General features: G+C 41.3%; 1 protein-coding gene across 5 annotated transcripts in view; it reads left to right on the top strand.

Annotated features, from left to right (window-relative positions):
* The window catches only part of OSTN (osteocrin), a 92,571-nt gene that overhangs the window by 18,229 nt on the left and 48,250 nt on the right, over positions 1–26,092 (top strand). For all 5 annotated transcript variants that reach the window (XM_085232433.1, XM_019619029.3, XM_085232431.1 and 2 more), the window contains one exon: positions 23,544–23,630. The gene's annotated coding sequence lies outside the window, so the exon portion shown is untranslated. The remainder of the gene's footprint in view (positions 1–23,543; positions 23,631–26,092) is intronic.

The following is a 26,092-nucleotide window of genomic DNA, read 5'->3' as shown; positions in this document are numbered from 1 at the left end:
AGGAGATGGGTAGCATTAGCAGGTGCTTTCAGTCTGCGCCTGCAAAAATGTGACACGTTTTAAGATCCAAGTGAAATGTGTGTTCAGCCACTTCAGGTAATCAGTAACCATAAAACATATATATTTCTGTCACTTAGGCACTCTTGTATTTAAGACTTAGATTTCAAGCATACCACCTCCAGTAATTTGTGAAAGTGAATGTCAGTTTTGATCTGTAGTTTGTAACATCTGAATTCCTGTACAAACTTTCTGATATAGAGTTATATGCAGATTGATATATATATATATTGATACATATTGATGTATATATACACACTTTTTTTTTTTTTTTTTGCTAAAAGTTGGGTCCTTAACACCAGACTTAATATGTTGCATCCTAACTTGAAAACATTGGTTTATATATTGTTTACGCTTCTTTTCAAAAAGTCTAAATGGTTATGAAAATGAGAAGAACTTATGTTAGGCAACTGATATGCAACAATATGAGGGGCCTGGAGCATTAAGCTATAGGTGTCCTTGTTCATTACAGTGGAGTTGGACCAGATGGTCCTTATGGGTCCTTTCCAACTCTGTCGATTCTATGATTCTGTGATAGCCACTGTGATAGTCAAAGCAGTAGTGAGTTAATGAGTATATACTTTAAGTTCTACTGGAATGGTTTATTCTTTGAACATTTTGGTAAATAAGAAATTTTAAGCTTTGGGAAAAATCAAGTGAAAAACTATTTAAAATAATTCTGTGCAATATTCTCAGATCTCTAAATGGGAAATATTTATATTTTCAAAATCCCTCCTGCTTTCTTGTATATTGCACCACAGAAATTCAAAGCGATTTTACTGGATCTCATCCAGTCCTTTGCAGGTTCCCCCTTTTCCTCACTTTTCTGCAAAATAGGCATTTTGGCTAACATTTTTGGGTTCTCTGATTTTTTCAGCCTTCAGGAAAAGAAAAAATATCTTAAAAATAAAAGTCAATGTTGTGTAGCTTCACTAGTGACAGAATGCAGCATGGTATTGGATAAAGGAAAAGGGAGAGATAATTGTATAGATAGTTTTTACTTTCCAAATGATGAGTGATTTTCAACAAACAATTTCTGGTGTACCCAGAAATATTGCAGCTTGTCACTTTTTCAGCTCAATTACTGAATATCCATAGAAGAGTCAGACATTGATAGTAGGAAATACTGAAAAACTGTTTGAGTTTCGTATCAGTTGGTGTATTCAGCTTTGGTGATACTGGAATCTGGTGCTACAGAAAACTGAAGAGCTGTTACTAAACAAGTTAGTTACATGAAGGCACCGATTCTGGCTTCAGTTTTAACTAAAAGGGATTTGTAAGTGATTTTTGAAAGTGGTCTCTGACCTGAAAAAGTTGTATCTGTTCTTTTTTAATACATTTAGTCGTATGAATGCCTTTAAGTTGTCCATACAGTCAGAGACAAATCTTGTGTTTTTATTCAAGCTGGCAATAGGAAAATGAGATTAAAGGACAGAGTTGGTTCTCAGGTAGATTTGTTGAAAGTTTCTGCTAGAAATTTTGATGCTGAGTCTCACCTGTACAGAAAAAATGTAGAGCTATCCATCGTTCTTGGGATCCCAGGGAACTAAACATCTGAGGACATCCATCCTCACAATTGCTGACTATGACCCTCTATGTCATTCTCTATAGTTAGATGGATTTATTTGTGTGACTGAATTGTCTACCCCTAAGCTTAATGACAAAAAAGCCCTCATTTTCATCTTAAAACTATATTGAACATTTACGTTTGCGTTTAAGATGGATGGGACTGTCCCTTAACTTCCCTGTTTTGAATCAAATGTATTTCATCCTCTTAAGTTTGCATGGCTGTTGTGGCCTTCTGAAAGAGCAGGGCAGAGGCAGGCTTGAGGGCTAGATATGTTGGTGTTGTGGTTTAACCTGGAAGGCAGCTCAGCACTACACAGCCCAGCCTCCATCGTGCTCCCATCACTCAGCAGTGCAGCAGTGCTATTAGCACTGGTTGGCTGAAAGCAGGATACTTGAGAAGGAAGGAATACAATGGTATTTCTTTACTCTTTGGAACTTGGGAATGTTTGCTTAGTTCTAAGGTTTGAAATCCCTCCTCCTCAAGGAGAGAAATGAAGACAGTGGGCCCAAATTGCCAACCTACGTAGTGCCCAGAGCTGGCTAGGAGCCATAGCTAGACCAGGCTCTGTGTGAGGAGAAGTGGCTCACTGCTGTTTTCTTCACCTACTTGGCCTACACGGACTCCTTGCTGACTGATGGCGTTGTCCAAGAAGCGGGCGTGATGTCCATTTGTAAGGTTTTTTCCTCTCAGATTATACACATTCATCTTGAGTCCTCTGTCCGATCCTTGTGTAATGAATATTTCCCAGCAGGACGATGACTTGTGCTGTGGCCTCAGGTCCTTGGGAGGAGGCTGGAAGAGATTTCTGTATCAGCAAATACCTTGGGAGTGAACATGGGATATTTAGTGAGCGCGTGCAAGCTGCCATGAGAGCAACGGGGAACCAAACTCTTAATGAAACCCCTTGACAGGAGAGTAAGGCTGCTGGCGTTGTTGCTGGTGCTTAGTTCTGGTGCTGACGCCAGCCAGGCACTGTTGAAATAATCCTCTTAAGGAAAGAAGGAGTAGAAAGCATGTCCATCTGTTGCATGTACTCTTTGGCTGCAGCATTTGCTGTGTCTGATTTTTGTACGTTTCTCCTGCCTTCCCATTCTAAGGTGTGACAGGAGATTCTAGGAAGGGAGAAACACTTGAAGTTGTGACTTCCATTTGAACATGCATATAATCATGGATAAGGAAAAGAAAGCAATAGAAGTTGGTTTGTTTCCCATGAATCACTTTGCATGTGGGCTGACAGCCTTTATAGCCTCACTTTCTGCCCCTGTTCATACACAGAATCATAGAATGGCTTGGATTGGAAGGGACCTTCCTCGTTTCTTCTCCATCACTGGATCACACTGCTACTCTCTTGATATGATTGCCTCCTTAAGATCTCATATAGAGACGTTCCATGATCCATCAGCTTTCTTCTGAAATTCTGCTGATGGTTTGATACCTTAGGGACTAAACAGATGCTGAGATCAGTTTTCCAGGACCCTTCTATTCTGGCACCAAAGTCCTGAATTGAAACACCTGTGTTTTATGAAGGGAAGGAAGCTCTGGTCTAGGTCTAATTATTGCTGATAATAATCTGAAAGAAATCTGCAGGGCTGTTTGTTGTTTGTTTGTTCGTTTTTGTGCATCTGTTGTTGTTGTTTTTAAAGAGCCACAAGATCAGATCTCCCACTAAATTTAAAGAGCCTGAACAGAGCTATGAAACACAGAAACCTGGGATAGTCTGGTGCCTCCAGGTGCTCTGAAAAGATATGTAATGCCACAAGCCCATGAATCAGAGCTTGCCATCTTTAGATTAAAAAGACAGATCTCCATACCTTCAGAAGAAGAAAATGATTCTTCATACTCTGTTCACCCTGGTTTTACTTCTACTCCTGATTTTTTTTTTTTTCTTTTCCCTTTTTTTAGGTTATGAACAATCCTTGACACTTTGTGACATTAAAATGTTTTTAGAGTAGTGCCACATAGCATCCTTTACGTACTGTGTGCTTGCTTTCCTAAGAGAAGCTGGTCTCAGTCATGTGGGTTTTTGTCTTTGTACTGGCCAGGTCAGGTAGAGGAGCAGTATGTTTATTTCAATATTAAGCTGTCAGCAGATTAAAGCAATATACTGTAAGGAAAAGGAGGTTCCTGAACATTATTAAGTCTTTAGTCTGGGATTAGGAGATTTTAAGACACATTTAATTAAACAGAGCGGGGACACCTTTATAAACCTGAAGTTGGGGTTAATTCATTCCCCTAATGTGTTCCATTTCTTCATTACACAAAGATGAAACAAATTCCATGTTGTACATGGGGAACCCTGGTAGGGAATGTGGAGTTTCATCTCCAGACAGTTCAGTGCACTGAGAGGACATGATTAATAACTGTGTCAGGGGACTTTTAGTGATGGAATGAAGTGAAATCAATCCATGTCTTACAGCAAGCTAGTCCCACTCCAGGCACTTTCATGGAGATAATATCCTTGCTGAAGGACAGGAACCAACCTGATAAAAGAGACCCTTCAGAGCTTCAGCAACATGGGGTAAGAGGAAAGGAAGATCCAAAAGTTGTCAAGAATGAATGAATAATGGACTATAGGTGACAGGTTGGTTTTTTGTACTTGGCATCTCTTAGTGTGTGCCTTGTTTCAGTTAAGTAGTGATGTTGGTCAGTGTGTGCTTCCCACTTTGGCCTTTTTCTGGACCTAATGGCTCGGTGTTCAAGTAATGCAAGATTTGCGGAAGAGAACACTGAATTATTTGTGTTAACAAGTGATGAGTGTTTCCTCTGTAGGCCTGAGTGAATGTAATCCTGGGTCTTAAATTGTGAATTTAACATGAAATGCATAATAAAGAAATTAGAGTATCAGGATAAATGAATGAATGTGTCTCGATATTTGGCAATATTTCAACAAATATTGTTTTGGGGATAGAAGGGCAATTTTTCTATTCTTTTATGTAACGTGTCTGGAGATCTTTAAATCCAAAAAGAACCATCTTTCCTCTCACAATGCAGCTCTGGCAGTTTTCTTCTCAGTTCTCTTTGTACTGGGTGAGGTTTTGTATATGAATAAAGCATCCTTTCCCAAAAGGCATCTGCCTTGATTGAGTTACTCGGGGAGGGAGTCTGAGAGTCAATTCCAGTTTTTAATCAGTGGTGTGTTTTATAGTTTCCATTTTCTTTCCATTGTGAGCAGTCGCGTCCAACTGTTGAAAGAAAGACCCTGTGAATACCTGGAATGGGAAGAGTACTCACATGCTGCTTTTGGTCTACATCCTAGCTGTCTTTATTTGGTGGGCTGAACAGCGTGAACTGAAAGTAAATGAACAGGCAGCCGCAGCCCAAGCTTCTGCATCCTTTGCAATTGTTTTCTCACTTCTTTTTCTAAATATCTATACAAATCTGATATGAGTTCATGGTGTAGGCAATCACAGCTGGCTGAATCAAGGATGCCAGTGAAGTCCAGTTTTTCAAAGTGTTCCTTAAGAGGTCATCTATAGTTAATGCAACATCAGTGATGCTTTTGCTCAGAACACTTCATACACATGGAATTTGGGAAAAATTTTAAGCTGGGGAGGAGTCGGGATTTGGCTTTGTGTAGTATTCTGAATGCAACTCAGTACAGACTTTATTTTCTCCTAGTTGTTTTCTTTTTCTTTTTCCCCTGTTGTTTTGTTTCTAGCATACTAAACAGCTTGTTTATAGCACGGCTGTGTCACTGTTGACATGCAGATCTAGACTCTGGCCCTGCAGATAGTTAAGGAAGGGAAATAATGCCACCTTATGTCCTGATTTGTCACTGCCGAGCCTGATGTTTCAAATCAGATGTATTTTCAGCAAGGACTTTTTTGGACTATGTTTCCCCTGCTTTGTGGAGTTATTTCCACTTGGTCAGAATGGATATGAGGTGGATGTGGAATGCTTAGTGTGTTGGTAATGGTTTGGCTTCTGCGTTGCCTGAACTTGGCAGCATCAGAGCAAAACCAAGTACAGATTAGCCTCAAAGGGCTAACATCAAACCAGTGAATATTCACATGAAATTCTGCCTGGGCTATTAGTAATCGAGGCAAACTTTATAAATGCAAAATAAATTTAGGGTTATGTTGCCTTGATTATAAAATCTACAAAATGAACGTAAGTACTGTAAAATAAGTGACACTAAAAGTGAGTTGCATTGGAAATGTGCATTTATGGACAGAAATTTTCGTTGTGTTTTAAACACACACTCACTTTTGTTTTGTATTTCTGCTATTTGGTGTTTTACACAAATGTGGATTTTTTTAGAAAATATGGTTGTGATCTGAAATTAAACAGGGATATGTTTTTTTTGAAATAGTTCAAGCATTAGGAGCAATCTGAGCATGAATATGGTCAGATTTGAAATTAACATTTTGGAAGGGTCTCTGATGATTTATTTTTTTTAAATCTCAATCATTTTGTGGGGAAAATAAGCAAGATTAAGGAAAAAAGGAATACAATTGAAGTTTTTTGTGTGTGATTCTATGTGCATATCACATTTTATTTTGTAAACTTGGCATTACCAACACAGTCACTGTGTGGTCGTAATGTCTGCTCTCTTGTAATATAATGCTACACACATTTTGTAGTATTTCTTTAAAGATGTTTTGTGTTCACCTGTTTGAAAGGCAGTTGAAGAAAAGTATAGCTCCCAAAGTGGTCTACAGCTCCATCCATACCAGTCAAAGAGATGGAAATGCCAACTAACTCACCATTCTTTACCAATGACTAGAACTGGGGGTTTGGCATATCATTCCCTTCCAGATCTCCCAGATGTCCACCTATTTGTTTTGCAGCCCGCAGTGTCATCTAATTTTTATTTTTTTTTCTCCCCAGGATTATTTTTCTACCTTGGTACATTTTTGTGATGAATCAGAGCAGTGTGTTTATTTCTAATATTCGTTGCTGATACATCATTTGTTGAAATGTGCAATTTCAAATGCAGGTTTATTTAGCCGCCTGCTTCCTTATTGAGCATTTGATCTTAGAGTTCTGCACAGAAGTTTTGGTGAAATATAACATAAGTAAAAAATCACTTATTTTGAGAGGAAGGACTTTGTAACAGTTTTGGTTTATTGATTATTGCTGTGTGGCAAAACCTCTCTGCTTGCATGTATTTTGTTACAGCCTTGGGAAACTTTTCTCATGCAGCTGTTTGTTTGGCTGATGTTGACTATCCACTGTTAGAAATGGCAACGAATTAAGTGTTTTCCCCAAGTTTCCAGCTGAGAAGTATGTGGAGGGCAATCTGCTAAAAGACCAATTACTATTTTGCTCAGAGAAAGGGGTCATAAACCTGCCAAGATGTTGGTGTTGAAGTCATTGAAACTTAGTAAAGTAAGTAGAAGTTGAATGTGATGTGCTTGGAAAGCAGATAGACTTAAAACTTAAAATATGATGCAAAGCTATTGTTTACATATATAGAATGTTTATTTCATGTACGTTATTAGGAATGACCAGATTCCTGTTTCTCAGAAGGGGATGAGTATAGAAGATACTTTGTTTTCCTCATTCATACTCTGTAAGGGAAATTGGTATGCTAAATTGACTCTAACACTCAAATGATAAGTTTGAAAAAAACACAACAAAAGAATAGAAATATTAAGATCCTCATACTGAAGGATACCAAGAGGTCACAGCTAAGGTCTTAATGTTTGTAAAAAAAATCAAGTGATCAAAATGAATCGTGCAGAGGAACTGCTGCAAGAGCTGGTGACCTTCAGAAAATAAAGATGTGTTTCCTTAAAGACAGTGAGTTCAGTCTTGCAGTGGAGCAGATGTGTTCTTGGTTACCTCCTAAATTTGTTGACATGGAAAAAAGTATCATAGATGGGTGTCTGTCAGCTTTTTCACATTGCCACAGTAAATTGCATTAAAAATAATTGTGCAAAATCATAGCTTTTGTGGTCAAACTGAATTATCTAGTATGATTCCCTGGAATTGTGGAATCACTTTCTGGTTGGACCAGGCTCTGAGCACCTGATGAAGCTGTAGATGTTCCTGTTCTTTGCAGGGGAGTTGAACTAGATGACCTTTAAAGGTCCCTTCTGACTCAAACAAATCTGTGATTCCATGAATCAGGGCTTTACACAGGACTTTAATTGAGCAGAAATTGCTTCCAATTACTCTTCATTTCCCGGGTGCTAACAGCATGCCTTATATCTTACAATCCAAAGAGGAAATATGGTCCTTTCCTGCTGAAATGGTACTCGAGGAGTATTTCATTTCTCTAGAGAAAAACAGTTCTTGATTTCCCAGTTTTACTACGGCATGAATTTGTTTTTCCTCGTGCACAGATTGCATAGTAGGGGATTGCTGTTGTCTAAGCAACTTCTTTGGGATGGAATCCTATAGAGAGAATGAAAAAAGAATCACTCTCTTGCTTTTGTAGTCTCTTTCCAGGGTTTTGGCATCACCTCTCTGTGTATCCGCTGTGCAGTTAGGAAAACATTTTACTCTGCCTTTGCTATGTTTATGCCTTTGTGGGTTCCTCACCTTCTTTTGGATCAAGTTCATTTCTTTTGCTTTTCTCTCGAACCCTTATCTTCCTTGGTTGAATAGAGCGCTGAAATAGTTGGCAAACTTTGGACATCCTTAATTATCATTAGTAAATTGTTGAGAACACAGTGGACAATTGATAGTCTGGTCTTTGGAGTGCCATTAAAAGAGATTAGAAAAGGCTGTTTGTGTGCGTTGTACAAATTTGTTTGTTTTCAAGCACTGAGAGTATAATGAAAATGTCCCAGTCAGACTTAGCTGTTGCCGTAGTGCCAGCCAAAGCCTGGGACATGCGAGTGAAGCATCGTTGTTCTGGGTTACCCAGGACCTTTGGGTTACTGAAGCTGGCCCTTCTGAGTGGAAGACTCAAAGGCAAAATGAAAGACAAGTGAAGGCTGACTGCCCTACCTCTCGTTAAACCTGTCCAGGAATGCTTGCCTGTCAGTTGCAAGTGGATTCTGAAGGCACTTATGGAAAAGGACATCACTTAATTATGTAAATCAATAATACATTAAGTGAATATCTCAAGTGGGTATATGCATTTCCTCCAGCAAAAATCAATTACGAATGCTTCAGTTAAGAAGGCAAGAAAAAATAACACAGATTCAAATGTCATCCAGGAAGTTTCAGTTGGTAGTAATGAATGTTCAGCCTGTTCTCTGATAAAGAGGTTGTTAGGTGGTTTTGACTGTGCATTTTGCCTAATGTAAAAATATATTCTCTTACTGCTGTGTGCAAGGACTCATCTAAACATTTGGTGTCAGTAATGTCTTATGTCTGAGGAATTTCCCAGCGTAAAACTTCCAGCACCAGAGTGTGTAAAGAGAATGTGGTGAAATGAAGGGGCTGAGGGGGAGAAGGATGGAACCCTGCTGCTGTCTGAAGTCTTCTGTCTCAGTTTAAATTACTATAGAAAGTTATTTCTGGTTTGTGTATATCTTGGTTGCATGTGTCAAACAGGAATGATGTTGGAAACATCCATCATACTTTGTAGAAATTCATCTGGCTTTTTCCTTTACACTGCCCATGTGTTTCTAGCAAAGAATCTGTCACTTCATTTTTGGATTCACACATGAGTTTGAAATATTGAAGTGGAGCTTGACAAAATGTCTTAAATTTCTCACTTTCATCAAAGTTCTAAGTGGCTGTACTTCAAACCAGCAATACTTTCTCTCGGGTTTCCTTGGAAGCATGCCGACCTCTAACAAATGCTTACAAACATGGCTTTCAAGCTTCTCACAAAGCCTGGTTGGTTTTGATACAGTTTCTGATAGTGTTTTGCTGAAAATTTCACAATTGTCTTGGTTGTAGGTTGTACTGTCCAAATGCTGCACAGGTATGTAATTTTAATGTACGGTGGGATTAATGAGTGTCTGGAGAGAGTTTCAGGCTCCTCCAGCAAAATGAGTTCTGTGAGTTCCAGTATTCTGCTTTTATTGTTGGCATTTATCATATGGATACGGAGAAGAGCTGGTTCTGATTTCCCCACACGTGAAGGGTTAGGATGGTTTTTGAAATAGAGGAGATGTGCATTTTGCTGACCCTACAAACTGCCAGACAAGGATGTATAACACCGCCCAGTATTATGAATAGCACGGAGAAAAGCTCATATACTGGAAACTGAGGGTCTCCTTGCCAAAAGATGCTGTAGCAGCTAATTTTTACATGTGTTCAAGAAAAGACTGGAGAAGTTCAGGAAAGAGAAATCCCGTCAGGGTTACTAAACATAGAAAGCACCACTCTGGCTCAGGAAGCGTCTGAGCTGAAAATAGTTGGAGATGGGTTGAGTCTAAGGGAGAAGTATCAGATGTGTCGTGTGGTCTGTCTAGCAGCTGCTGTGGTCACTGCTGAGGCCAGTCTACTTGGTTAGGTCAATATTCAATCTCATCCAATATAGCGAGCATTCTTATGGTTTCTATATTTAAAAAGAAAAAATCTCTTAACCTATTTTTCTCATAACATTATACTCTAGTTTTATTAAATACTGAAATATCAGATGATTGGGTATGGCTTGACATATTTGCATCTAGAGCTGAGTGAATCCCTGCAAGCTGCAGACTGTTGGGCACGTAAGTGAGTCTAGATTTGATGCAAAATTTTTACTTCTTTATTTGGACCCAAACCACGCTGTACTAGTGCAAAAAAAAATCGTGTCTGTGCTTGCTCTCCTTTTCTGTGTGTCTGCTATGCTTTGGGCTCCAAGGGAAGTTCCAATGTGAATCCCAGAGCAACAGTTAAAAAGCTAGTCTACACTCTGTACACTAATAGGACATTGTGTACAAATGTAAGCACTTTTTAGCCACTGTACCAGCATAATATTAATTAATCCACTGATTAAATTTGATAGATTGTCTGACTACCTATTACAGTGACAGAGATGAAGATGCGTTTCTCCTTTTCTGACCTAATATGCAGGCAGTGACTTTCAGCAGAGGATCTGAGTATCTGCTGGTCAGTGTGTGCTTGCTTTGCTGGAACAGTTGTCCTCTGGGAAACCACAGAGAGAAAGATATTAGAGGAGGGAAAAAAAAAAACAAATTCTGGCCTGGTGGCTTGATTAGACAATAAGAATGTGAAAATATGTCAAGTTGTCAGTGAATTCCCAGGGTTGATTTAGGCAGAGAAACGGTAATCATCAAAGTAAGCTTCAGAGGCAGGAAGAAGGAAGGTTCAAGCAAAACAGACAGAGAAGTAGAGTTTGGTCTATTCCTGAAGGTCTCTGAATGGCCCCATTGCCGCCACTGCACACTTTTGCACACACCCTGCATACACCCAGCAGTGTCTGTTTCACGTGGCACTGCACATGATGCAGTTCTTTGGTCCTTCCTCTTTTTGTCCCCCTAATCAATTTTTTCCACTTTCTTTTGGGAAGAAAGAAGAAGTTGTGAAGGGAGGGAGAAGCAATTTCTTTTTAATTGCTTGTTTGTCCTTGTCTGCTCTCCCATCTTTTCACATTTCTCAGAGCAGGGCTGGGGGTGTTTTTGTCTCTCTTTTCTTATTTTCACTAGTACTGATGGGGAAGAATGACATTTTCTGCTTGGATGGAAACCAATCACTTCCCCAGACCCCCTTGAAAAAGCTTAATTTGCTCAACTAGTCAGTATTCCATCTTCATTAAAAACTCCCAGACTGGAATTTGGATTTAATCCTTTGACTCACGTTTTTCCTTTTCTCTTCTGCCTTCCACAAACCCATTTATACTTCCCAAAGTACTTTCCTTACCTCCTTTTTTTTTTTTTTTTAAATTCCCATATACTCAAGTTACCCTTTGCTTGGGAGTAAAAATGACAAACAAACAAACAAAAATATATATAGCCCCTACTCAACTAAAGCAAATAAAACATACCCAAAATAAATAAATAAGTAACTGGAGAAAACAAGCTGCTAGTTTATTTTCTTCTGTCTTCCCCCTAAGGCATGAGGTAATGCCAAACAATTCAGTGTGTGATGCAACTGCCTGATGGACATTCAGCAAATCCCAACAGTAGTAAAGACAGAGTTTACCCAAGCAAATTTGGCAGTGATACCAACCTTCCCAACAAGAGGCCATTTAGAGTCACAATGTGATGCATTTTGAACATTTTCATTCAGCACAGGATTTAATTGCTCGCTGACAAACCACCTAGACATTTGCGCCAGCATGTTTGTGACTGGAATTGTTTGCTGTCTGTGCATTGTTTCTGTACACTTTCTCCTTTTTCTTGCAGAGCTGTTCAGTCACCAACTGAGAATCTGAGGCAGGAATGAGAATGCATTCCTGTAGTACTTGCTGTCTGAGACGGGTCGAAGGGACTTTACCCTTTGGTAACATCTTGCATCTTCCATTTTTCTACTGTTATTTCATCCCAGCAACCTTTCATCTTCATCCAGCTTGTTCACGGAGGTTAGTGGTGAACGGGATATGAAGATGTAATTAACTGTATAATCTCCACATAGAAATGAGAAATTATTGCACAGAGAGAGGTTAAATGTCCTGTTGAAGGATATGGAAATAATCTTTGACAGAACAAGGAATAAACACAGTTCCTGACTCAGTGCCACCAGGATGATTTAGCACACAGATGGACTTTAGGCTAGCTGGTTTGCAGCAGCACAGACATAGCACAGCCTAGAGTTCTCTCTGCGTTTCTGTCTTTCATTCTTACCTGTCTCACTGGAAAGTTTCAAGGTTGAGTTAATTCTACCAGTTTAAAACACCAACACTTTAAAATGTGCTTAACTTTCATAAAAACCAAATCATGCTGTCACGTTCTAGGTCTCAAAGTCATATTTCAACACATCAGTGAGCTGGAGCCTTGATGTCTGTTTAACATTTTGGTACCCTTGTATAGGAGTAGCTTTGTGCAGGTCAGTGAAGTGTGATGGAGTTATACATGCAGCTCACAGCTTTATTTCATTAGAACTATCTAAGTAGATGAGCCTTATCAGTATCCTTTCTGAGGTGTTAGCAGTGAATTGGCATTTTCAAGCAACTAAAACACCGAAGTAAAACAAACCCATTTGTTTACCAGTGTGAGCTTGCAGGTGTCACTGTATTTGTTGGTACCTCAGTTTCTCCTGCCAAACTGCAGCGGTGATGATTGTATTCCTTTGTGAAACACTCAGAAACCAGCTGATGCTAGGCTCCTTGCAGGTGGGTGCTGTTAGTCTGCAGGAGATTGCTGCGGGTGCTGATCATCTGTGTACAGCAGAGATGGAAAGTGAGTCCAAAAAATCCCAGGCTGTCCTGCTTCCTGCAGCCTCCCTCCCATCACACACAACTTCTGGTATTCTTTACTTCTGTAATAATTAGCAAATGAGCCAATACAGAAGCACTAGCTTGGGTGGACGTCCATTCCACGAGGCTTCTAAGTTCTTGTATTTTTTTGCCTTTTTTTTTTTTTTTCTCTTTTAAATCAAGGTAGTGTCTCAAATGTGGTGGATGTGTTGACGTTGCACAGTATAGAACCACCCACTCCTCTATCGGGTGCTTTTGCTGCCTTTGCATAGGAAGTTACTGCAGAAGCTTGCTGCTGGGACATTACACTTTATGCCATCTTGTTGCATGGCGGGAGTCCAGGCCAGCACCCGCGAGCAAGTCAATGTGTGAGATTAGTTTAATCCTCTCAGAACCCTGTGATGGGGAGGGGAAGGACAATAACCCAGTGCCAGCGTTTATTTTGTCCACAAGTTCAGTTTGAATAGAGAGGAGAAGGTGGTGGTGGTGGTGGGGAAGGGAGAGAAAAAGCCTTCCTAGAGTTCATTGGGTCTGGAGGGGTGCCAAGCCCAGGGGGCGGCTCACAAATGTGGGCTGAAGAAAAGCGGGGAAAGAAGAGTGGAATGATGATTAGAAATCACAAATGAAAGAATCCCAAACAGGGGGAGAAGAAAAAGAAAACAACAAAAACGTCTCTGCTTTTCTGAATATGTGCAGCAAGGAAAAAAATTCCTTGCCTTTTCTAAGCGTTCTATTCATTAGCAGATGCACTTGCTCTTTTGCCAAGGGAAAAGGAGCACCCTGTGAACAGACCTTCCCTCTCTCCTGGGGAGTCACCTACTGGCTCAACCTTGGGGCGAGAGAAAGTACCATCTCTCCTCTACTGAAGCCTCTTTTATGGTCCTGCTTCTTATGAGACTCTTTGGTTTCTCCCTCCTTTTGTTCCAGCCCTGCTCTCACTGTCTTATTTATGCCTGCTCCCCAAGGTGCATGCAGCAGTCTTCAGAGGGACTGCTTTCCAGGAGGGCTGCTTGTAGTCTGCCTCTTCCACAGGAGCTGCTCAGGAGCGTGTTTAAGAGACAGCAGAGGTCACCCCCAGCCTCACCTCCTTTGCGATGCTCATTTTACTCGCACTTCTGTTGTGCATAAGCCCCCAGTGACACCCAGAGAAAGCATACCTGAGCCGTCTGCACTTCCCAGCATTTTATTTTTCCTCCTCACACATCCTTCCAGCTATCACAGGCCCTTGTGAGAAATAAAAAAGCACTGCATATCCTGCCCGTTCCTTTATGCAAAAAGCAGCTTGCAGGTAGGACTGTGTTCCCTTGGCCAAACTCCCGAGCCCCATCCCGCCGTCGGAGCTGACCCAGCTTCAGGTTCTGTCTCCTGCCTAAGTGGTGCCAGCAGGGAGATTTTGTCCCCCAGCTGAAGCTTAGACGGCAGTGCAGAAAGCAGCTGCCTACGCTTCTCCAGCCTCGCGCTCCGTCTCCTCCGCGTCTATACGGACCCGGGCGGGGCGACCCGATAGCGCCTCCTGGCGGCAGAGCAGCGCTATGGCATGCGGAACGGCCTCGGGCAGCCCGCACGTGGCCTGCGGGAAGGAAGCCGTTTCAAGTTGTGAAGGCAGAGCCCAGGGTTCCCGAACACACAGGTGAGGTGTCTTTCACTGTGCCGCGGCCTTCTGCCGCTTCCCCAGTGACACGTGTACCCCTCACGCTGAAAACAGCGAGTAAGGGAATGGATATAAAACCAGGAAGGTTGTGGAGTAAAGGTAAAATTCTAGCCTCTGGTGCACAGGAGTGCAGGGATGTGTGTGTGATATGTGTGTGTGATTTCATTTTATTATTATTTTTTTTTATAAAGCACATGTGATGGTTGGAGCTGACTCCAAATGCAGATCTGAATTTCCTCCTGGATCAGGTTTCTTTTGTTCTGGGTCCTCATTTTAATTTGTGGACAGCTAGAAAGACAGAAACATGTTCCCTGGGAGGCTGTAAAGACTTTGCTAGCAGACTAGCAGACAAGTTCAGGTGCCCATCAGAATCCAAACTGGGTGCACCAGGGTTCCCCACCCCCAGCTGATGGGCCCATGTGCAGTAACACTTAAATCCAGCACATCCTAGCATGACAATACAAGACACAGCTATCCTGGGTTTTCAATTACTTCACAGGAAGCTGTCAGGAACGAAATATTCCTGGAACAGCCCACTAAGTCTAGGGTTTAATTCCTCTGTATGTTTTTCTAAAGCAATCTCAGATTATAACTCTGAAAGCAGAAATCCAGGGGGTGAAAACTGCTGTACACTTCTCTGGTAAAGAGTATATGTGCCTGGAAGAGGTGGAGACAGAAAATCCTATGCTGTTTTTACTGCTCAGCTCTCCACTGAGAGCAGTCTAGGAGAAGGGTAGGTTTAAATTGTGTAAGATATGAGGAGTGATTTCAGATGCAGCCTTTATGCATAGACAGTGTTAAATACTGCACAAAAGTCAACCATGACTTATTATAGGTGTTCGTCATTTTGTCTATAACAAGCTTCATTATTGTTAGCCCTCTTGTACAAGCCAGGGACATACATTGTGTCTTAAGGCAGTCAGCATTAAAGCCAAGGTCAGGATGCTGTCTTTAACACTGCAGACAACATCTCAGGCGTTTCACTTTGTGAACATGTTCAGCTGGGGACTGGTTAAACATCCAGCCTTGCTCTTTGTCTTCCCGCTTCCTTGCTAGACAGCCTACACTAAACTCCGATAGTAGTAACAGCTGTGAGCAACTTGGCATTTTCTTTGTGTGGCAGCAGCCCCTTGTGTTGTGCGTTTCTTGTATCAGTGTCATGAGCACAAAATGGAATCCTTCCTTGCTAAATTAGGCACCTGCAGACCTTCTCCTTCTAACAGGGTGATTAAGGCTTTGCCTTCTTCCAGCTCTGTTGAATGAAGAGGTAGAAGCACTGGGACTGCGTGCTGATGCTTTGTTGTCTGCTTAGGTGATGAATGTGCAGCGGTATTTGCAACCATTGCCTTCTATTGCTATAGTTATATTTATTTTGTTTCAGTGAGTGTTACTATAGGCCTTGACAAGTACTGCAAATGGACAATTGCATCAATGTTGCTTTTCTGATCTACACATTGAATTTCAAAACACATTGGAGGTGTGGACAAATGTTAATGTTATTGCGGGAGAAACTGAGGCACAACAGAGCTGTTTTCAGAATTGAGAGATTTTAGTTATTGGTCTTATTTTCAAGAAGAGCATGTCTATGCTGTATTACATCACACAGAACAGAAACACCCAGGCTAATATCTTCACCCATCAAACCAGCTGTCTTTGGTCTCATTTTTCTCTCAGCAGACTGTATTTTTGTTTAGATTTCTCCTCTAACTGTCTCTAGAGAATGCTACCCCCACAACAGCACAGTTTAATTTTTGAGTGTGAGTTTTCTCCCCTCTGATGCCTTCATCACACATGGGGCGGTTAACAAGGAGTATGTCACACCAGGTACAACAGAGTTCTCTCAGCTGCTTGCTGCTAATCTGCACTGAGACCAATGTGTGTGGTTATCAAGTCACTTTTGTACATCAGAAACATCTTGGGAGGGAGTCCTGGTGCAGGCTAACAGTGCAAGTGCTGTTGATGTCAGCTAGCAGTAATTTCATCCGATGCCCCTAACGAGATGCAATGGACACAAACCAGGACTCTGGAACAAATTGTTCTGTATCTCATCATTAGGCTCTTGCACCAGCCTGTCCACCTGCATAGCACGTTGTAGAACTTCGGGATAGTGTGCAACCCATAAGTATGCATCACTTTTTCCCTGCAAACTGAAGATAACAACAGCAGCATCTTGGGTGAATCACATCCCTCCATGAGCTCACGCACTGGGTCTGCTTTTGTTCGTGTTTCTGTATTCTGCACAGCCTGCTGTACCGTGCAGGTTTAGCTGGTGATTCAGCACAGGTGCTGGATCTGTCTTTGGGGATGTTTGTATCTACTCCTTGCTGTTTGTGACAGCTGCTCAGGTAACAAACACAGCCCTGTATCTCCCTGGCCACAAAGGCAAAAGCATTTATTTGAAAAGCAGTTTACTGAGGAGTGTTTATAAGGCTTCAGATTGATTTCAAGAGGCCTTTCCTAATACTCATTAAGAACTCACTGAACAGAGGAATTGCAGCTGTGTGACAAATTGTCTCAGGGCTGTCACACAAGGCTTAATGTGACCTGTCATGCGTTATTTAGGATCATGAGTGATGGAGGGAGAGAAGTTCTGGAAATGAGAAAGGGTATTTAGACAAGGATAACCATGTTATGGGCTTTTGGTTTAAGTAAAAGTCATTTGAGTGGCAGGCTGTTAGACTGGCATTAGACCCATGGACAGTTTAAAACCAGCAGTTCTTTAATCATTTAAGAGAGTTTGAGTATCAATACATGCGTTCAGAAATACACGGGTGTAATTCCAGGAGCGTTCTGCAGTGTGACTGGACTCACTGCAGTGGGAGAGGATTTGGGGTGACTTCACAGTTGGAAAGCATCTAGAATGAATGCATTGTGGAAAGATTTTTACCCCATATTAAACCTGTGTATATAAGCACACACGTATTTTAGCATATTTTTCTGTTCCGTTTTCGTGTTTATGATTGATTTCTAATTTATTAGGGAGAGAAAACTGTCACCAGAGAAAAAATGATTACTTCAGTGCAGACAGAGGGCTGTCTGTTTGATTTAAGGTCTGCTGTTATGAGTGATGGTGTTTGCTCCCTAAAGCTACTATACGTGCAGGCAAACATAGAATTATGCGGTAGACACACTACATGTTTATTAGTTTTTCAAGGCTAACCACGAATAGAAAATGAAAAACAGAGGGGAAATAAACTCTTTTTCTTCAGGCTTGCTTCTGACTAATGCAAGGAAATATCTCTAGGCTGGTTAGTGATTCATTGTCCACAATGAAGGGCCCTGACCCAGCCTGCTACTTTTGCTTGAAGTTAGCCATTGAACTGATCAGATCTGGTAATTCCCACTCTTCTTACCAAAAAAATGTCAACACAGAATAATTATTTGCCCCTGAGCTCAAAATTCTAGTTGTGGCCCCATCCTATCTTATCAAAGTAGCGGAAATACTCTTCTGAGTTTCCACACATCACCACTGTCAGCCCCAAAAGAAAAGATGAGCAGTCCTTCACGGTCTTCCTCTCAAAGTTGATGCTCAGGTTCCGAAAGTTACTTTTGCTTCTGCCTGCTTGTGCACGCAGATATGACACCTGAAATTTCAGAGGGGTAGAAAGAGTCAAATCCAACTACTTCAGCCACAGAATGTGTCTCAGTAGCTTGGATATTTCTCATTGCTCCTTGCACTTGGTGATCTCTGATCCACAGCTCCTTCCTGGATGCTCCTGCATCTGGCAGAGGTTGCCCGTGTATGCATAACATATACACACGTGGAAAGCCATCAGCATTTTTCAGCAATAACTTTGTGTTGCATGCAAAGACTTTTTCTTCCTTAAGAGGTAGCATGCTTCATATTTCAGTTTGTTAAAGTCAGAACAGCTCATGCCAAAGAGATCAAGAACCTAATGGAAAAATCAGTCTTGGAAAATGTTTATTTGGAAAGGGTTACTATCACTCCAGATGGTTGGCATTGCTTTGCTTATTAGATTTGCTAGTGCTTGAGAGTGATGGAACACTTCAGCAGATCAACAGCATTAAAGAAGCTGAATGGTTTAGGTTTCCCCTTTGCTCATAGGTGAAAGGCAGAGGAAAGAAACGCTTTAAGAGGAAAGCAGCAAGATGAGAATTTGCTGCTTGCCAATATTAGGTCTGAAAAGGATTTGACCAAATGAAGGACTGGCAGTGGCAGATGTCGGCTTTGCCTTGGGGAGAGTAGAGTTAATTAGAAAGCCAGAGCCAGCCTTGCAAAAATCACTTCTGTGTTGTCATATACACTAAATAACCCAAAAGAGTGTGGTCTGTCTCCATAATAGTGACTTACAGGGCCAAATAACACTTCTCCAAGCCTTTGGCTAACAGCCATAGAAATAATCTTTAAACAGATGCTGTCAACGTGAAAAATCATTATATGTATTTGTGTAGAGATAGATATCTGTATTAACATTCCTAACCTGTGTTACTAAAATAAACTCTTATGGCTTTTTTTTTTCCTCTTTAAGCCCCCACTGACTCTTTGCCATCTCTGTGGTCTATTTGCCTCAGCTCAGTTTTGTTCCCCTTCGACTCATAGATCTTTTCAGTGACAGCACCAGGAAAAACAAAAACTCTTGAAGTCAGTTTAATTTAATGTGGGTCCAAAGGTGTATTTGGGGACATCTTCCACTAACTACACAGTTCCAGCTTTCCATGTGTTAGGAGTACTTTTCAGTTGAATTGCTACAGAACTCTTTTTTTTTCTGTTGTCTTATCACATGGTTAGGTGATCAGTACCATGTCTCTGTGATGTATTTTATTATACATTTCTGGGTAGTGATCACTCGGATGATAGTATCATTTTGTCCAGAATATAAATGAACTGTTCTGTGGGGCTATCTTATTCATTTTTCCCCTGACTAACTGAATTCTTCAGAGTTAATTTGGTCTTTGCCTCACAAGGTTACAGTCTGAAAAAGAGATAAGCTGGAAAAAAAGAAAAATAAGCAAATGGAAACAGAAACTTTGTTAAGTATTCCTGAACTGCTGGAAGGCAGTTGTTGCCTATTCTAAGGAAGGAATATACTCAGGCCAATCTCCATCTTTGTCTCAAGATAGCAGATGCACTTGGAAATCATTTTTTGCTTCTTTTCCAGGCTGACCATAAGCTTCATTCTACTGTGTGATCTTAAGATGAAAGGTAAGATGTGCGAGTGTGCCTGGTCAGCACACAGAACTGAACTGCTGCTTTGTCTGCTGGGCACTGGTAGTGATTTGTGCTGCAGGACCTTGGCAGGCTCCTCCTGCACTATGAACACTTGTGAGTGGTGAGTCCTGCAGAATGAAGGGTTAATGAGCGCTTGTAAAACATTATGAGATCCAGGGCTATAATGTGCTGTATGATCTCCTCTGGGTCCTCCTGCCTACACCTCCATAGGATTCATTCCTTGGCTCTGATCTCCTTTTCTGCACTCACCTAGTCCCTTTGAGTTTGCGCATTTCTGTTTGGTGTGTGGAGCTCAGGACTTAGTGCTGGCTTGAGCTGGTCTCATCTCTGTGCTGTTCAGCCCAAACTTAGAAGTCCTCCTTCTGAGTGAGGGATGTGGGGAGTCTCACCTTCAGACTTAGCCTTGTCTGCGTCTGGTTCCAGAGACTGTTCACTTATCTCTAGTTGGGAGAACTCCATTATTCATCATTGCACAGAGCTGCTCTGTGTGCCTGTTGTGCCAGCTTGAACTTCTTCTGCTGGTCACAGTAATATTTTCTTACTCTAAATCTTCTTTATCTTTGGTTGTAAGAAATACTGATGCAGTGAGAATTTCTTGTGTGTTACACTCTCTGAGCTTTTCCAGCAGAAACTTGCTGTTGTGGAGGCACAGATGAACTGGGTGGGGGTGACACTGTGCCCTGAAGATCCTTGGATGCAGCCAGGGCAGCATGTTGGAGGCCTGCAATCTTCTCTGACACCAAAGGAAGAGTCTTGTTGGAAGTGCACAGTGAAACCCCATCCCGGCCTTCTTCCTATGGTAGTGTCAGCTATTTAGCTTAAAGCATCACTATATTTAAATTAAGAAATACTTCCACTTAATTTCCTAGAAAAAACTGCTTTGATTTTTTAATGTATTTTCTTACTGAGCTGTGAACTCTAAGGCAAAAGCTTGCAGTAAAGGATAGTTTAAACAACAAGAAGAATACTAAGGCAGAGCTATTCAAAGCAATCACAACCAACATTTTCATTGGCATCAATTCAGGTAATTGTTGTGACATGTATGTGACTTACAGTGAAAAAATCCAGGTCTGAGAGCAAGGGTGTTTAGATAAAGGTATCTTTGTGATGGGAGCAGACCTTGTTAACAGCCTGTGGCATTTATGTTCCTCTTAGATCACTGGTTTATGATCAGAAGCTCTCTAGTGGGAAACACAACTGCAGTTTTTCAGTATGCACCTGACAACATTTTGTTTCAGTGACTTTATCTGGCTGCGCTGCAGACTGAGTGCACTTGTAGCTACCTCACTTGATCTCACAGTAGTCCAGTTCCAACAAAGCAGGGGTGACTGTCTGTCTGTTGTTGCGTCTGGGAAGGATCTAGGAAGATTGGAGAGAAGCCCCAGGGAAACCCAAGTCAGAGCAAAACATGCTAGTGTGAAACAGCAGAGAGCATGTGCACATAGCTATTTTGTGTCTAACTGCTGTTCCTAGAAAAGATTCCTAACAGAAAGTCAGCAAAGTTCAGGTATGGATTTATCAAGAAAAGTGTGGGAACTGCAGCATGGGATGTGTTTGTTTGGATGGGGCTGATGTCCTGGGTCCTTTCTCATCTTGAATTCTGTGAAGGTAGAACAAGTAATGAAGAGCATGATGATGCCATGCCCTCAACGAGGTTCACTTACCATTGCCATAGAACAGTTCATAAATGGATTGACTTGAAATACTGAGTTTTATTCTTGTCAGCAGAACCAGTCACAGGTATTTACCATCCCTAAATATTTACCGTATTTACCTTTTCATGCTTATTTGAGACTTCTTTTAATCTGTGGGCACAGTCACAGACTTAAGTACTCTGTGCTACTATGAACTTCAAAAGTTTGATATTGTTGTATCCTGGATTTGGAGTAGTATTCTCTATCTTTAATAACATCACTAGCTGAACTCAGTGAAATGCAAACAGCAATTTTAGCCATTGGGGAAGAAAATTTTAATGAACAGTTTACAAACTCCCAAAGCTTTGACTCAAGTTTTGGATGATGGTTCAACTCAATTTTATTTCTATTTGAATGTGCTCCCACCCCAATGATGACAAAAAAGTGACATAGTCTCTGGAGACTGTATTCATTATTGCTATAAATGGATCCAGAAAATAACTGTAGCAGAAATGTAAGTCATGGCTTGAAGCAGTGATTGAGCACCTGGTAGGAAGGCAGGGCCAGCCCAGGGGAGCTCAGGTGCATGCAATGTACCTGAGTGATTGGAGGGGGCAGAGCCAGAATCCATCCCTTCCCAGACCTCATTTAAGGGTTGGCAGTGGAGACAAGGGGATCTTATTGGAGATTCCTGTGTACCTGAGGCCTTCCAAGGGTAAGCAGATACTTTTCTTCATTTCTGTGTCAACAGCTGTTGCATTTAAGCTTATCCTTACTTGTTGTGGTCTAAGACTTTGCTGCTCCACTATCACTGCTGTGTTTCCCATTGTGTGACAATAACCTGGACTTATAACTGGGTGTAGACAGCAAGAGAAGAATGCAGTGCAGCTAGGCCAATGAGGGTATTCTAGGGAATGTGCTGTGCATGGTCACTTTCATTCTGACCACAGGCAGATATTTCTGGAGTATATTGTAATAACAGAGAAAACAGATATCAACACCAGAAAGCCTCTAGATGTTATGCGAGTCTGTAATAGCTCATCTGAATGCAGGGGCTGCGAGACTGTATCTTCCACTATGAGCAGTGCCCCTAGAGTCTAAATCAAGGAGAGTGCAGCTGAAGAGGTATCAGACTGCCCTCTTTGACTCTCCTTTGATATCACTTGGAACCGATTAACTGGCTCCTCTGGAGTAGCTATGGTCTTATCTGAACCCTTGAGCCAAAGCTCAACAAACGGAGTTCTTTCTTTTATGGTTTTTGAATGCAGGACACTAAGATGGTAGGATAAAGTCTATACTACACAATCCAAAGAATTAAATAGATATGCCTATTTTTAAAAAAAGCAAAGGCTTGATTAAGAATATTTTGTAAAATAAAATCAGTATCTTCCCAAACTGTTGAGTTGTTTAACTTTCAATGTTGCTCTTCTTCCTTTAAGCTTTGGTACAATCAGTTCCCTGTATGCTAACCAATGGGTTTTAGGGGGATTATAGGAAGTTTCAATATCAATAGACAACATCTGGCTTTCTGGCAGTCCTGTCTGCACAAAGTAGAATTTATTTGCAATTCAGACGCATCGTTACATTTGTTTCAATATTTCAAAAGTATTTGTCTGTTCATCCTCAGGAATTCTGCAGGGGTATGGACTGTTTTCACTGTGTTTTTCAAGTTGCTATGGTAATAAGGAGATACTGCACTTAATATTTATCATGTGCCAAACCTGTGCCGTGGCTACTGGCCCAGTTCTGGGAGGTATTTAATACCGCCTAAAAGTGTCAGAGTGCTGTCAACTCACAAGAAAACCAGAAGCAACTGAGAGGATATAGTCAACATCAATGTTGCAAAAATGGCCGTATGCCTCCTGAGAACCATGAAAGGACACAAATTTGATGTACTTGTGTGGCTGCAGTACGTGATAAGTGATGCAAGTGTCAGCCAAACTTGCTGAAAAAGAAAAATCTGGTGTTGTCCTCAGCAGAAACAAGTCAGATGCTTTCAGTAGCTGTTTAAGTGAATGATACTTTTAAAAACTACCATATTTTTAAGTAATAATTAGAGCAGCAATTAGAGAAATACACCTGAATGTTGTTTTTTCATTACCAAGTGAAGGAGGGGAAGGCCAGCATAGTATTTGAGGTTCTGCACTGGCTGCAGAAGGGTAGGGTGGAGCTTGGGTTTAAAGCAGAATCTGTGATGAATTTTTATCTTACCTGATATGTTTCACTTGCAGTTTCACCTGAAGAAAGCATTGGATTGAGACTCAGAAGCCCTGACCCGTACCTTTGGTGACTGTTCCAGACCAGGTGCATGACTGTAGGTGAGTTGCATCATGTTCCTCTGCCTTTGTTTCCCACAGGTAGTTATATCCCACTGTTATGAAGTGCTGGGAGATGTTGCAGTGAGAGCTAAGTGTGATTTGCTGTCTTGAGAGAAAACACACAACACACAGCTCTTAGCATCATAGGTACTATAGTTCCAAAGCTTGGCAGCCTGCCGTTAGAGGTAACTATATCTTACTATGTACTGGGAATAAAAAGCTAGTTGGAGTGACAGTGATAGCTGTTTACTTCCAATTTAACCTGGTTATGTGGGTATTTGAATAGGAAAGAATGACCCAGAGTGAAGTGATATGCGTTAGCTGAGATCACATCTGTGGAAGGTACATGTTGAATAAAGATCACCAATCTCGAGATTAGTTTCCTTAGTGATACTATAAACAGAAATACCAAACCAGGAAAGATTGCACAAGAATGTTAAAACTGCTTCTCTCTGATCATGAGGTCCATCACTTCAGCCTGCAGGTGTAGTATCAGCAAAATACTAAAAATGACCATGACAAGAGAACAGCACAAATGGTCTCACTATTACTGAATCTCTTGAACTTGGGACTTTTTACCTTAGGCATACTCCTGGCTCTTGTGGGTTTTGAGATAAACCATGCAGTTTGTTGTGATTTCTGTTTTATGCTATCATGTAAGAGAAATGGGGGGGTGGGGGGTGAACACAATACTTTTGAAACCTCATATTCCAGAAAGACATAGATATGGGGGAACAAAACATATGATATGCAAGAAACAAAGCATGTCTAGATGTGGTTAGTGCCATACAAGTTCCAAGTATTAGATTATTAGGCAATGGGATAACTAGCACCAAGGGTAGGTCCTGCCTGACCAACCCTGTTGTTATTTATTATGGCATAACTGTGACAGTGAACAAGGGAAGAGCCCTGGATGTCATCTGTCTGGACTTCAGTAAGGCCTTTGACATGGTTCCCATGATATCATTCTCTCCAAATTGGAAATATGTGGATTTGGTGGGTGGACTGTTTGGAGGAGGAACCAGTTGTGAGATCATAACCAGAGAGTGGTTGTCAATGGCTCAATGTCTGGATGGGGATCAGTGACAAGTGGTGTTCTTCAGGGGTCAGTTCTATGGCCAGTGTACTTTAACATCTTCATCAGTGAGATTGACAGTGGGATCAACAAGTTTGCTGATGACACTAAGCTGTGTGGTGCAGCCTACACAACCGAGGGTTGGGATGCCATTCAGAGAGACCTGGACAGGCTTGAGCAGTGGGTCTGGGTGAAAACATCATGAGGTTCAACAAATCCAAGTGTAAGGTCTTGCATGTGGGTTGTGCCAACCCCCATTATCTGTACAAGTTGGAGGATGTAATGATAGAGCGCAGCCCTCTTGAAAAGGTCTTGAGGTACTGGTGGATGATGAACTGGACATGAGCCAGCAATGTACTCAGATCTTGGGCTGCATCAAAAAAAAAACATGATCAGCAGAGTGAGAGAGGTAATCTTACCCCTGTACTCTGTGCTGTTGAGACCTCACTGGGATGAATGACACTCGCTTGTGTGCATGACAAAGTTTACAGACATGGTCAAACAGTAGCTGTAGATAATGCAAAGACTGGTGAGTTTTCAGTCATCTTTTGTCCGTTTTATGGTAATTACTCAGAGTACTGCAGAAAGCTACCAAACTTCTGTACAGGGAAATATGCACTACACAGAGTACTGCCAGTTAGAGCTAGTTCTGAACAAACTGCTGTAGCTGTATTGCACAGCACTATATTGTATGGAGCCTGTAGCTCTGCTGCACGAGCCTCGTTACATGGGCTCATTTTCTGTGTCTTTCAGCAGCAAGTGGAACAGAGCACTAATATGTTATTCCAGATTCAGGGTTATCTACTGTGGGACAATGTAACCTTGGACATCCTCTCAACATCCTAGATATGAATAAGTGCTAAAGACAGTACTGATCAATAGAGATGAGTGTGGAGAATAAAAGTAACTGAGCGTTGATGGGTGCACTGAGTGAAGGTAAACAGAATGGAGTGAAATGAACTGTGCAGAGCTAAGTGACAAAACTGCAAGATCTTTGGACACAGCCCAAAGGTGGGAAGTGTCCATGATTAGTCTGGGATCTGGTCAGTTATGTCTGGTTGGAATGAGCCTGACTGTGACCCAGCTTATAACAGCACAGAGAGGAGAGCAATGCCATGCAGTACAACTCATGCACCGTCAGTCTTCCACTGTTTAAATCGCACCATTCTCATGTCCTTGAGAGCTTTACAGTTCCTGATGGTTACTTCTGAGCAGATACCTATATCATCTCTTTGTTGTGAGACTAATGAACCTATTACCAGAAATCCTGACAATGACTTGGGAAAATCAATGTTGTAAAGAAGGACTGTTAATATGCTTTGCAAGCACACTAGCTAGAAGGTCATTGCTAACAGAAGGAATTATTTTCCTCCTGTCGATAGTATGG

This window comes from Meleagris gallopavo, chromosome 11 (genome assembly GCF_905368555.1).
Source record: "Meleagris gallopavo chromosome 11, MGAL_WU_HG_1.1, whole genome shotgun sequence".
NCBI classification, from domain to species: domain Eukaryota; kingdom Metazoa; phylum Chordata; class Aves; order Galliformes; family Phasianidae; genus Meleagris; species Meleagris gallopavo.
Note: the sequence above shows the minus strand (reverse complement) of the source record. Positions and strands in the feature narration are given on the sequence as shown.